Source organism: Bidens hawaiensis, unplaced genomic scaffold (genome assembly GCF_021521415.1).
Source record: "Bidens hawaiensis isolate Kalapana, Puna unplaced genomic scaffold, B.hawaiensis_p1.1 tig00028738_1, whole genome shotgun sequence".
NCBI lineage: Eukaryota > Viridiplantae > Streptophyta > Magnoliopsida > Asterales > Asteraceae > Bidens > Bidens hawaiensis.
In genome coordinates, this window is record NW_027505129.1 from 174,791 (window position 1) to 189,723 (window position 14,933).

Below are 14,933 nucleotides of genomic sequence, written 5' to 3' on the forward strand. Positions count from 1 at the left end.
TACTTTTGAACTAAAAGTTTTAAAGTAAAAGAAAATTTGAACTAAAGGTTCATCGAGATAAACGAGACTAAAAGTCTTAAGCCGGATTGTATATCCGACTAATGAAAGGTTATACTCGTACTATAGGTGCGAGATAGCAAAGGAAAGACTCACGGACGGTGTTGGAAGCCGATACCACTGAAAAGGTGAATACGCCCTACTTTTACAAACTTGTTTTCAAACAAACAAACGTGTTATGTGTAAAACTTTACATGAGATTGAGTGTTTCTAAAAACATTGTAAATAAGAGTATAAGCCTAGCCCTCAGGCTGTAGTATACGTTTGTCTGGATCCTTACATATGTGGAATGCGGTGGGCACATCGCACCACGCTTGGTCAAGACCTCCAGCCACGATGGGCCGGACCTAAGTTACGTTCGAGTGAGACTGACCATGTGTATATATATGGTACCTAAGTTATGTCGAAACGCTACGGTGTTTTGCTAAGGTGACCTAGTGTAGAGACTCGAATTTATAATGATTGTTTAACTTAATTATTCCTAAGCCAAGATGGGCCGAGACTTACGTAGTCTCGATGGGTGATTAAGTAAAGAAAATTTTTTTAGCGTCAGCATATTCACCAGCATTCGTTGCTGACGTATTTTATAACATTTTACAGGTAATCAAGATTAGAGCTTGTGAAGACAAAGAAGCTCAAGAATCCGCTGGCTCGGATAATTTTGGTAAAATATTAAAATATGGTGGTTTTGTAAAACTCATAACAAGTAAACTTAAAATGGGACTTTTGTCTCGTCTTTTGTGTTGTAAATATTTTAAATTTAATCCACATGTTTTATAAAGTCTTCCGCTAATAACCCGCCACTCTGATTTATTGACAAATGTGGTACCAACTATTGATCACACTCTTAGGCCTAAGATGGGGGTGTGACAGGTTGGTATCAGAGCCATCGATCTTAGCGAATTGGGTATCATAAAACAATATCCAAGCTTCGATCCAAGCATAGGAAATATTTACTTGTTTATTTGAATATGGATAAGTGTGGCTGGTAACCCTTTCTTTCCCTCTCTACATTCTAAACCACCTATCAAGATGTCTTACGAGAAATTAATGGAGTATTATGATAATGAAGCATTAAGGGCAAGAAAATACTACAAGTTCCCAAGAGACATCATGAGTAAAGACTACTTTGAATCATTCTTCAACTCCAATGAAGAACATAATCAAACCCTAATCCAAGTCCAATCTACCACTTAGATAATACCCCACATCAAGTACACCAAGTGCCAAGGCACTCCAGCTACCATCCAACAAGCCTTCCTATGTATCAACCATCTGAAGTACCAACATATCATCCTTCTGAAGTTCCATCATACTACCCATCAAATGTTCCGACATACCTACCACCAAACCCACATCCTTCATATCTTTCCTTTCCAACTTACCCATCAAAGAGGAACCAAAATCCCCATCCTCCGACTGGATGCAATGCCACTCCGATCAACGTAGGTGGCATACTGGAACCTCTACTATGGATACTGCCAACTCCAAAGGACCATCTCACAAACCCAAGATGAGGGTAATGACACCATCCGAGCACATTTACATACCCGCAATGTAACAACACGGATTTTTCCAATTTAAGATTTTTCTATAACCCGACCCGTTTTCATGTTCATGAAATAATATGAAATAAAACATCGCGTCTATCAAGTATCTATTATTTTATTAATATTTACTTATCTTATTTATTTAATATATATTAAATAACTTTGATATATATATGATTTTAGCCCTAAACTAAACTTTAATCCTTTATTGTTTCCACTTTCAAACTTCAAGGACTAAAATGCAATTAATGATTATTATGATCATCAAACCCGTTTACCCATTTTTACAATCCAAACCCGTGACCCAAATTCGTGAACCCGGATACTCAATTGGTTGACTTGCACCTTAATCCTCGCATCTAACTTTGGAAATTATATCCGCGGATTGTTTATGCACGTATTACCTACCACACCAACAACCTAATTAAGAAAACGTGATAAAAAAATTACACGAATTAACATATTTACAAAACCCGTCTTTATCATCATAGCAAGATACCATCTAGGGTTCATAATATTTCAATTAAACAAGGCGGCACCTTCCCCTCGACCCGTCGACCATAAACCTATGCTTAATTGAAGTATAATAACCTGCACATAAGGATTTGATCCCTGTTTGAGCCGCGGCAGTTGTCATCGCCGTTCATCATCATTACGTCATCCAATCAGGTAATACAGATATGAAACACACTCCTTTTTAACTACTGATCAATAACCCTCGCGTACTTACAGCAGACGCATAGCTGATTAACGAATAGAAAATCCTAGGGTTTATAATCCAACTTGGGGGTTTTAACAGACATGGTATTTAAACATTCGTTTTCATTCTCTAACAAATAGACTTGGTAGCGCAGTTGGTTGTCTGTGTATGTTTAAGGTCTGAGCCGACCAGGGTCGCAGGTTCGATCCCTGGCCAGATCAGTTTTGTTTTGTTTTTCTTTTTAATGGTTTTCAATGATTTATTATTATTAAATATAAAAAAAACATTATTTTGTTAAACCAACGTTACTAGGTTACGTTTTTATCAATTAATCTCATTAAGTTATATATATATGTGTGTGTGTAATGTAAGTATTGTTAGTGCACAGAAATTTGACACTGTGGATATGTTATCCTGGCATATGTTTTGGATCAGTTATCCTTAGCGTGTATTCCAGATCCTGTCAGGATCAAGGATCCACAGTACTTATTATTTACTAACGGTTGTTCTCATGTGTAATCTAATATTTAGCAGGTATAACGATTAGAAGACTCGGTCTATCTACTAACTTGTAGTCAAGAAGACATTTACGTATCTGGATCAATTATCCTTCTGAAGAGTTCCAGAGCTATGTCAGGATCATGGATCCTCGGTATTTGGTGCTATTAACGGTTATTTCTTATATGAAGGCTGATATTTATCAAGTGTAACGGCTCCAAGACCTGGTCTACCCCCTATTTCGCAGCCTGAGTGATGGAGCACGTGGTCAAAGTGGCTGTTACGTTTACATTGAAGATAAAGGCGGATTTTTAGGAAAATTAGTTAATAGCGTTTATTATTAATAACTCCATTGAGTTATTATCTATTATATATAATTGAGATTATGATCAGATATAGGACACATGGTATACACGCACACCTGAGTATTCTCTCTGTCACAGCTCACACACTTAGAATTATTGTACCACTGATCATAATCTCCACACTTGTAACCACCTTTTTATTATCAATATACTTGACGGTGATAGTTTTCACCGTCCGAGGGTTTTTTATGCCGGAGATCACGATAATCACATACTCATCGACCAAAGGTTACCTTGTTGATCTTTGACCGAAAAGAATCGACCAACGATTACTTAGTTAATCCTTCATCGAGGAAGTTCGACCAGAGATTACCTTGATAAGTTTTGACCGAAGTAAGACTATCTTGGTTAAGGGCTTTTTCCCTCGTGATCAAATCACTGTGTTCACACAAATTACGATTACGCATCCAATAATATCTAAGTAGCACTATACCTCATATTTACGAATTTGGATACTGGATCCTTAGAAGATTTTTATCCAAAACAATTTGGCGCCCACCGTGGGGCAATTGGTGCTGTAATCCAGAAAATATCATATCAATATTCAACCTTTCATACCCATATCACCATCAATGGCCTCTCAATCAACCTCTGCTTCATCAACCATGCCATCCTTAGTTTCTCTCTCATCAAGAACTTTGCCGCCGATGCCTCCTCCAATTACGGGAGCACCAAGGACCACCGCGGATGGAAACAAGACACAAATTCCAGTCTTCTAGAACTCAAAAACCACTGCTACCACTTCGGTGGTCAAATCTAACAACGATGTTTCTACAATGTTTTCACAGGTTAAGGCATACATGGAGCAGCAAAACAAAACCAACCAGAGGATCCTACATGAAATTGAAGATCTAAAGAAAAGAAAGAGGCCAACGTAGGATCAGACTCCCTTAATGCCTAGGGTGTTGGATTTCACTACTCCAGGATCCGTGGCTCAGCATACTCAAGTATCCTCGATCCTTCAGCCAGGATCATTTACCCTTCAACAGGGGTCCATGGGTCTGCAAACTCAAGGATCCTCGTTCCTTCAACAAGGATCATCCATCCTTCAACCAGGGTACGTGGGTCAACAAATTCAAGGATCCTCGTTCTTTCAGCCAGGATCATCTATCCTTCAGCAGGGGTCCATGGGTCAACAAACTCAAGGATGCTCGTTCCTTCAGCAAGGATCATCCATCCTTCAACCAGGATCCTTTGGGTTGTATCCTCAAGGATCCTTCAGCTCCCAACCTCAGGGATCCTTCCGGCAGAATCAAGGATCCTCAGGAATTCACCATCAAAGGTCTTCTAAGGTCCATGAAGGGGACATCATCCCCATGCAGACCATTATCTCTGGTGGACCTGCTTCTGTAGCAGATGCCTCTTATCTTAACTACACTTCTTGGATACCAACGTTCAACCAACCAAGAAGTAACGCCTATAATCACATATCCTCAGATTCTAACCTTGGCTCTATACAGGATATAGGAATCAATCAGGCTATGGATAGGGAACTTCAGAAGCTTATGGATATGATATCCAGCGTGCCAGGAGTGGTCCGTCCAATTCCTGAAATACCAGAAGGGAGCCACAAGTTACCCAGATTTGCTCCACCTATCTGTGATGCTGAAATCCCGAAGCGGTTCCAGACTCCGAATATGAAGACTTACGACGGGACCACTGATCCTGAAGAACATGTGGCACAATATAGAGAAAGGATGGAGATCAATCTTATTCCGGAGAGACTCAAAGAAGCTTGCCTATGCAAAGGCTTTGGATCCACACTGACAGGATCAACATTAAAATGGCTGCTAAGTGTTTCTCCCTTTTCAATTACTTCTTTTTCTCACTTAGTTAACTTGTTCGACAGCCAATTTTCCTGTAGCAGGAAATTTGAAAAGTTAACCAGTGACTTATACCGAGTTATCCAACCAAGTGATGAATCCCTTAGGGATTATGTTACGAAGTTTGGAAGGGAAGCCTTGGAAATCCCTAATCTTGATATGGCTACGGCTGTTGAAGCCTTCAAGATGGGACTTCAGAGGGGCTCCCCCTTTTATGATGATCTTGTGATGACTCCTTGCAGGTCCCTAGATGAATTAAGGAACAGGGCTCTCAGATTTATACGGTTAGAAGACGACAAGAAGATCCAGGATCGTCTTGGGGGACAAACGAAACAAGAAACTCCCAAAAATAATAAAGGATCCTGGAACATGAACAACAATTCGAAGCCGTACACCAAGTTCAACAATCAGAACGTACGAGCAGTTGAAGAAGGAGACGACGATAAAGAAGATCCCTGCATCTCCGACTATTGTTTCTCTGTGGACACTCATGGCTTGATCTGTGCCATGAAGGACCTAGGGGAAAAAGCAAGGTGGCCCCGAATAAACGAGAAGACAACCGCGTTCAAGGACAAGTCTAAGTGGTGTGCTTTTCATGAAGATTTTGGCCATATGACAGACGAGTGCATCGGCTTAAGAAGGGAAATTGGATACCTCTTAAGCAAGGGTCACTTTAAAGAAATCCAAGATCCAGGATCCTGAAGACCTTCCACAGAAAGCAACACCACTACCACAAGATGCTCATGTAAGCAACTTCGTCGCCAGAGATTATGACATATTTCAAACCTATTGTTCTGTAGAAGTAGAACCTGTGGAAGACTTCAAGTTGGACGATGAAAGAAGGCCGCTCATCCACACTACTCGAATAAATGATCAGAGAGTCTTCTTTGATTCAAGTATCCAGGATCCTCACCAGGATGAAATGGATGTGCGAATGGTCAATTACATCTCTGGAGGATCAGACATATGTGGAACTTCCTTCTCGGCAGCAAAGAGGCTCGCTAAATAAATCAAGTTGGATAACAGAGAACGACCAATAGTATCTACCACTTTGACAACATATAAAAGGATCTTCTTCGATGAGGAAGATAAACTAAACATCCAGGATCCTCACCATGACGGTTTGATTATTACTTTATTTATCGCTAACCATTATGTACGCAGGATCCTAGTTGACGTTGGGAGCTCGGTCAACATTATCCAGCATGATGTCCTCAAGAAGATGAATATACCAGATTCGGAGATCATTCCTAGAACATTAGTGCTAGTCGGTTTCAGTGGAGAAACCAAGAAGACATTAGGGGACATCAACCTCCCAATCTATATTGAAGGGTTAAATTCATATCAAAAATTTTGTGTTATTGATAACCTTTCTTGTTGCAATGTTATTTTAGGCAGGCCCTGGCTGAATGGAATGAAGGCGGTGGCCTCAACTTACCACCAATGCATCAAATTACCTACCCCGTGGGGAGTTGTGAAGATAGTTGGTGATCAGGCAGAGGCCAAGAACTATTATTCTTCATCGATGAAGCCAACGACCAAGCAAACTATAGCATAGCAATTACAGCAACATCCTAGGGACGTGCTGGAAGCTCGGTTGAAAGACCTTAAAGAAGTATCTTTGGACCCCGAGGATCAAGAGATAAAGGTGTTCCTAGGATCCAGTATCACTAGCAAGATCGAGGAGGATCTCATATCCTTCTTAGGGCGAAGAAAATCTACCTTTGCCTTCAAGCACTCAGACATGACAGGTATTTCAAAGGAGGTAATTACTCATAAATTAGGCCTTGATTTGTCAATTAAACCCGTCCATCAGAAGCGAAGAAAATTCGCTCCTGAGATGAACGCGATCATACAAGAAGAAGTTGAAAATTTTCTTAAGTCCGGTATGATCAGAGAGGTTAAGTATCCTCGATGGTTAGCTAATGTGGTTGTTGTTTCTAAAAAGAATGGAAAGTGGAGGGTGTGTGTCGTTTTACTGATTTAAATAAAGCATGCCCCAAGGATCCTTTCCCATTACCACATATAGATTCCATGGTGGATGCAACGGCAGGACATGAAATGCTTACCTTTATGGATGCTTCCTCTGGATTCTAACAAATTCAGATGGAACCATCTGATCAAGAGGATACAGCATTCATGACTACTACCGGCATATACTGTTATACTGCTATGCCGTTTGGACTAAGAAATGCAAGGGCAACATACCAAAGACTAGTCAACATGATGTCCAAGGATCAGTTGGGCAAGACTATGGAAGTATACATAGACGATATGGTGGTAAAATCAAAGAAAGCTGAGGATCACCTTAGAGACCTCGAGGAAGCATTCAATACCCTAGACCAATATAACATGAAATTGAATCAGTCAAAATGCCACTTTGGTGTTAAGGCTGGAAAGTTTCTGGGATATATGGTGACTAAAAGAGGAATTGAAGCAAGCCCCAAGCAAATTGAAGCCATCGACAATTTGAAATCTCCTGCAAATGCAAAGGATGTCCAAAGGCTCACGGGAAGAATAGCTGCTCTCAATAGGTTCATCTCAAGATCCTCCGAGAAGTGCAAGGACTTCTATAACATCCTTAGGAAGAATAAGAAGTTTGAATGGACGGAAAAGCATGAGGCTGCGCTTACAACCTTGAAGGATTACTTATCCTCAGCTCCAGCTCTAATGAAGCCTCTGGATGGAGAATCCTTATATATGTATTTAGCTGTCTCAAGAAATGCAATAAGTGCCGTTTTGGTAAAGGATCATGAAGGTGAACAACATCTCGTTTATTATGTAAGTAAAAGCCTCTTAGACGCAGAGATCATGTATTCTCACCTTGAAAAATTAATTCTTGCTTTGATTATGGCCTCAACCAAGTTGAGACACTATTTTGAAACACATACTATTATTTTGAGAACTAACTATCCTGTTAAGAATGTGCTTAGAAAACTAGAAATGTCAGGTAGACTGCCCAAGTGGGCTGTGAAGCTGAGTGCATATGATATTCAGTATGAGCCTAGAACAGCCATTAAATCACAAGTGCTTGCAGACTTTGTGGCTGATTTCAGTAGTGACATGCAAAATGAAGCTGATCAAGAAGTCCAACAACTTGAAGAAACCAAGGATCCTTGGATCCTCTTCACTGATGGAGCATCCAACGTAAGAGGAACAGGATTGGGTATACTACTAAAGTCGCCATAGGGGAACATAATACCCCAGTCCATTGCATGTGCATTCCAAGCCACCAACAATGAGGCAGAATATGAAGCACTTATTGCAAGTTTACTCTTAGCTAAACTGATGAGGATCAGGTATCTTCAAGTTTATATAGACTCTTTACTTATAACTAACCACTTTAACGGTTCTTATAATGTGAAAGGTGAGAATATGGTCAAATATTTAGAAATTGTGAAGGAATTGGCGAAATCCTTCGAATTGTTTAGTATAATACAAGTACCAAGGGAAGAGAATGCTGGGGCAGATGCCTTAGCAAACTTAGCATCATCGTTGAAGATCCCGGATGATGTAAAGATACCCATCATTCATATATTGTCTCCGGCAATTGGAGAACAAGAATCCGTGAAGATAACAGTGGAAAATCCTAAAGCTTTCAAAAGTAGAACATACGGATCCTCCATCCTCTTCAAAAGTAGGATCTTGGATCCTTCCAATCAAAAAATTCCTTCAAGATGGAGAGATCCATGCAGGGGAAAATCCTAAAGCTTTCAAACTCAAGGTATCACAATACATTTTATTACATGATGTGCTGTATAGGAAATCTCTTGCAGGTCCATACTTGAGGTGCATCGAGGATCCTGAAATTCAAGAGGTGCTCAAAGATTTTCACGAAGGTGATTGTGGTAATCACACTGGAGGTAGAGCTCTGTTTTCTAGGATTCTAAGACCAGGATACTTCTGGCCAACAATGAAGAGAGATGACATGGAATACTCAAAGAAATGTGATGCTTGTTAAAGGTATGCAAACATCCTACATCAACCAGCAGAACCTATGTATCCTATATCCTCATCATGGCCTTTCATGAAGTGGGGCATGGATATTGTGGGTAAACTACCTAAGGCACCAGGAGGAAAAGTGTTTATGCTTGCTATGACAGACTACTTCTCTAAATGGATTGAAGCAGAAGCATTCGTGCAAGTCCGAGAAAGGGAAGTTATATCATTTATTAAAAGAAATATTATAACTAGATTTGGTATCCCTTCAGAAATTATTTGTGACAATGGTTCCCAGTTTATCGGGAAAAGAAACACTAACTTTTGTGACAGTTGGGGCATCAAGATGATTACTTCCACACCGGTACATCCTCAAGCTAATGGTCAAGCGGAGTCTAGCAACAAGATAATCATCAACAACTTAAAGAAGAAGCTAGGATCCAAGAAAAAAAAGTGGGCTGAAGAGCTACCTTATGTCCTTTGGGCTGACAGGACAACACCCCAGAATGCAACAGGCCAGACACCCTTCTCATTGGTGTTTGGATCAGAAGCAGTAGTTCCTACAGAAATGGTGGTCCCTACAGCCAGAACAAGCATCCGTGATCCTAAGGCCAATGAAGAAATCCTTCTTGAAGACTTGGATACCGTTGAAGAACTCAGAGACCTAGCCAAGATCAGAATGGCAGCATATCAACAAAGGGTAGCTAGGGCATACAACAAAAATATAAGGATAAGAAGATTTCAAGAAGGAGATCTAGTCTTGAGGAAAGTCTTCCAAAACACAACCAATCCGGCAGATGAGAAACTAGCACCCAAGTGGGAAGGTCCTTATCTGATCGAGTCGGAAGCAGGGAAGGGGGCATATCATTTTCTCACCATGGAAGGCAACAGGTTACCAAGAGCATGGAATGCTATCCATCTCAAGAAGTATTTTTTCTAGTCAGGATCTAGTATCCTTCGAAAATCAAGCATCCATCTAGGATCAAGGATCCTAAAATTGGTAATATCTATCTGATCACTTATTTATTTCATATTCTTATTATTAATTTAAGGATAATGTATTCTTAACATTTATCTTTTCCAAGTTTTTAAGTAACAATGCAGATTTCAATAAGAGGTTCAATGTCTAAGAGGTTGGCCACCTCTCCCTCATGCTTAAGGTACATTGCTATTTTCCTTGGCCAAGCCCACGATTGGATATGACCCCCGATGGTCATATCCTACAAGGTTTAAAGGTTTTCACCTTTCTTATAAATTAGAGTTTCTACACTCACGCCTGGAGCGCACGCTATCCAACGTATAGTCCGGGGCAGCGGGACCAGTACACTCTTAGTGGCTGACAATTTCGTTGCTTTCGGCTATATGGAGGATCCTACGATTTATGGTAGACGTACCATACCACCAGTTTATAACGTTTTCACGTTATCTCAAGACAAAGGTTTCTAACATTTTCATGTTAGCTAAGGTTTATAACGTTTTCACGTTATCTCACATTTGGGCTAAATCCCGGTTTGGGCGAGTCCCCAGTTAACATCCGTATTTGGGCTTGTCCCCAGTTTTTGGGCTTGTCCCCAGATTACACGGGCTTGTCCCCAGTTAATTTTTTGGGCTTGTCCCCAGTTTATTGGGTCTAATCCCAGATAATATCATAAGTTATTTGCATCAGGTATCATAAATTAGATTCTGAGGATCACCGAAGGATCAATACTTATAGATTCAAAATCCTAAAATTCAGTTTTAATGGTTTTCAATGATTTATTATTATTATTAAATATAAAAAACATTATTTAGTTAAACCAACGTTATTAAGTTACGTTTTTATCAATTAATCTCGTTAAGTTATATATATGCACAGAAATTTGACACTGTGAATATGTTATCCTGGCATATGTTTTGGATCAGTTATCCTTAGCGTGTGTTCCAGATCCCGTCAGGATCAAGGATCCACAGTACTTATTATTTACTAACGGTTTTTCTCATGTGTAATATAATATTTAGCAGGTATAACGATTAGAAGACTCAGTATATCTACTAACTTGTAGTCAAGAAGATATTTACGTATCTGGATCAATTATCCTTCTGAAGAGTTCCAGAGCTATGTCAGGATCATGGATCCTCGGTATTTGGTGCTATTAACGGTTATTTCTTATATGAAGGCTGATATTTATCAAGTGTAACGGCTCCAAGACCTGGTCTACCCCCTATTTCGCAGCCTGAGTGATGGAGCACGTGGTCAAAGTGGCTGTTACGTTTACATTGAAGATAAAGGCGGATTTTTAGGAAAATTAGTTAATAGCGTTTATTATTAATAACTCCATTGAGTTATTATCTATTATATATAATTGAGATTATGATCAGATATAGGACACATGGTATACACGCACACCTGAGTATTCTCTCTATCACAGCTCACACACTTAGAATTATTGTACCACTGATCATAATCTCCACACTTGTAACCACCTTTTTATTATCAATATACTTGACGGTGATAGTTTTCACCGTCCGAGGGTTTTTTATGCCGGAGATCACGATAATCACATACTCATCGACCAAAGGTTACCTTGTTGATCTTTGACCGAAAAGAATCGACCAACGATTACTTAGTTAATCCTTCATCGAGGAAGTTCGACCAGAGATTACCTTGATAAGTTTTGACCGAAGTAAGACTATCTTGGTTAAGGGCTTTTTCCCTCGTGATCAAATCACTGTGTTCACACAAATTACGATTACGCATCCAATAATATCTAAGTAGCACTATACCTCACATTTACGAATTTGGATACTGGATCCTTAGAAGATTTTTATCCAAAACAATTTGGCGCCCACCGTGGGGCAATTGGTGCTGTAATCCAGAAAATATCATATCAATATTCAACCTTTCATACCCATATCACCATTAATGGCCTCTCAATCAACCTCTGCTTCATAAACCATGCCATCCTCAGTTTCTCTCTCATCAAGAACTTTGCCGCCGATGCCTCCTCCAATTACGGGAGCACTAAGGACCACCGCGGATGGAAACAAGACACAAATTCCAGTCTTCTAGAACTCAAAAACCACTGCTACCACTTCGGTGGTCAAATCTAACAACGATGTTTCTGCAATGTTTTCACAGGTTAAGGCATACATGGAGCAGCAGAACAAAACCAACCAGAGGATCCTACATGAAATTGAAGATCTAAAGAAAAGGTTACCTTGTTGATCTTTGACCGAAAAGAATCGACCAACGATTACCTAGTTAATCCTTGACCGAGGAAGTTCGACCAGAGATTACCTTGATAAGTTTTGACCGAAGTAAGACTATCTTGGTTAAGGGCGTTTTCCCTCATGATCAAATCACTGTGTTCACACAAATTACGATTACGCATCCAATAATATCGAAGTAGCACTATACCTCACATTTACGAATTTGGATACTGGATCCTTAGCAGATTTTTATCCAAAACAAATATATATTAATAATAGACTTTAAATTATTTAAACCCGGCATCATCATTTGGGATTCTTATCGTTGAGCGTCTTATAAACATATATTTATTTTATATAAACTAAACCTATTAAACAGATTTTCCTTAAAAGACTTAAGACGAAATATTTATATCTTTCTACACATTATTATAACTATTTTATTTATTTATTTCTATATCATTATTATTATTATTATAAGAATATCCCAAATTATATTTAATTAAATGATTTTAATAAATTTTTATATTTAATCATTAATCTATTTAGAATTTGTTATTTCAAGCATATCTTGTATTAATTAAATTATTTAAGTATTTAATTATATATTATATCATGGGTCATTATTGAGGATTATATAATTAATAAGGCTATTAATAACAATGATCGCAGAGATTAATCGATCAATCATTAACATTTCTAATCCCAAATATAACTTAATCACATCAAAATCTTAATTCCTTAAATCATGTTATATCTCTTACAATTAATTTAATATTATATTATTTAACTAGGAATCCTTGACGGTATTTTCCGAACGAGTTACCTTGCTCTCATCATCATCACTTATATTTCATACATCCGAGCAGGTGAGTAATCACTCCCCTATTTTACTTGTTTTCAAATGTTTTGGGGACACTTGCCTACCATTTATCATATTATTTATCTTATTATTTCTCAAACGCAAACTGTGATCTTTGTGCTGTGTATCAATTGAATGATTGCTTGTTACTTGCTATTTGTTTACTTGCTTACTTGAATTGCATTCGGAGAGCTCCAACATAATCTCATTATAGTATGATCATACGACCGTCGTAGTGGCCGGAGCCCGATCGCATTGGCAATGGTTTCACCGACACCTCATTATTGGTAACCAATGCCCATTCGCATGGCAACGGTTTAGCCCTTTCTTTATGGTTGATTTTTATGTATGTGCTATGGTTTAATTGGTTATACTCACAGGTAACAGTTTTGCCTATTTTTATTCACTTATATCATTATATTTTATTACCATTTTTGTTTGTGTCAAAACTGGTGATCTACTCACTCAACATGTGTTGTTGACAAATACATATTTTGTACGCATTTGCAGGTTATAGATTTGGATTGCTTATCGAACTGAAGCTCACATAGAGATGACTTTAGGATAAAACATATACAAGAATATTTGGTTTTGTATTTGTAATTTTCTTTATTTTTTGTTGTACTTAAATGTAATTAGATATTGTCGCTTTACAATTGCATGATAGTACCTTGTGAGCTGTGGCAATCAGTTCGCGCCCCGGCATTTCCGCCGTAGGTTGGGGTGTGACACGAAATATCAAAGGAGACTACACAACTAATGGATGAGGAAGACCCGGAAGAAGAAGATCCAGAGGAAGAGATAGAAGAAGATCCGGATGAATAATACCCCGACAACCCCAATGAGATAACAACTTCAAGAGAAGAATCATCCTCTTCTCAAAATCGTAGCTATGGTTCCGTTGATCCTTATATGCAATTCCTTCAAGAGCTTAAGGGTAAAGCATCATCAAGCTTCACATCATTTCAAGGCAAGATTCCATCGATTGAGGAACAAGCTATGAGATACGAGAGCAGAATGAGGCTGCTGAAACATTTTTCAACTATCAATCTGATGTAACTGTATCCCCGTACCCCAATCCCAAGAACCACTACGATATTGTGATGATGGGTTACCGCGACCCACCTCCAAGATACGGGTATCCTACTGACATGCCTCAGTCCCAAGAGGAGCATTTGGATCGAGCCCTGCAGGAAACGGATGAATTGAGGAAGAAGATTGATGTTGATGGAAAGAAAAAGAAGAAGATAGGAGAGACGCTTCTTCGCAAATGCAATAAACTAACCAAAGTGGTGAAGAAATTCATGAAGGATTGAGAAGATAATGGTGTTGATGGCATAGTTTTCAAGAGTTGAAGTTGTGTGTTAAGATAGTCTGTGTGTTATATGTATCATATAATGTAATAAGGATAGGAGTTTATATATCGCATAAACGATATATAAAGTATGTTGTAATAAGAATATATATATCAATTTATGATATATATATGAATGTGAGATAAATAAAAGATGTTTTAAAATAAGAAATTGTTTAATTTAAGATAAAAAGAAAAAGATTGAAAAAGAATAAAAGATAAGAATGTCTAGACAAAGTGATAACCGAGAGGTTTCCCGAAAAGAAGCCGAGAAACGAGAAGAAAAAGGGAAAAGTCTTGAACAAGAGGAACCAATCCCCGATAAATATATAAACCAAATCCAACAAACGATCAAAAAGGCTGTTAGGGAAGAATCTGAATTTAGATCTTGTTAATGCACAGAAATTTGACAATGTGGATACGTTATCCTGGCATAAGTTTCTGGATCAGTGATCCTTAGTCAGATCCCGTCAGGATCAAGGATCCTCAGTACTTATTATTTACTAACGATTGTTTCCTGTGTATAACATTATATATAACAGATGTAACGGCTAGAAGACCTGGTCTACCACCTATTTCGCAGCCTGAGTGATGGA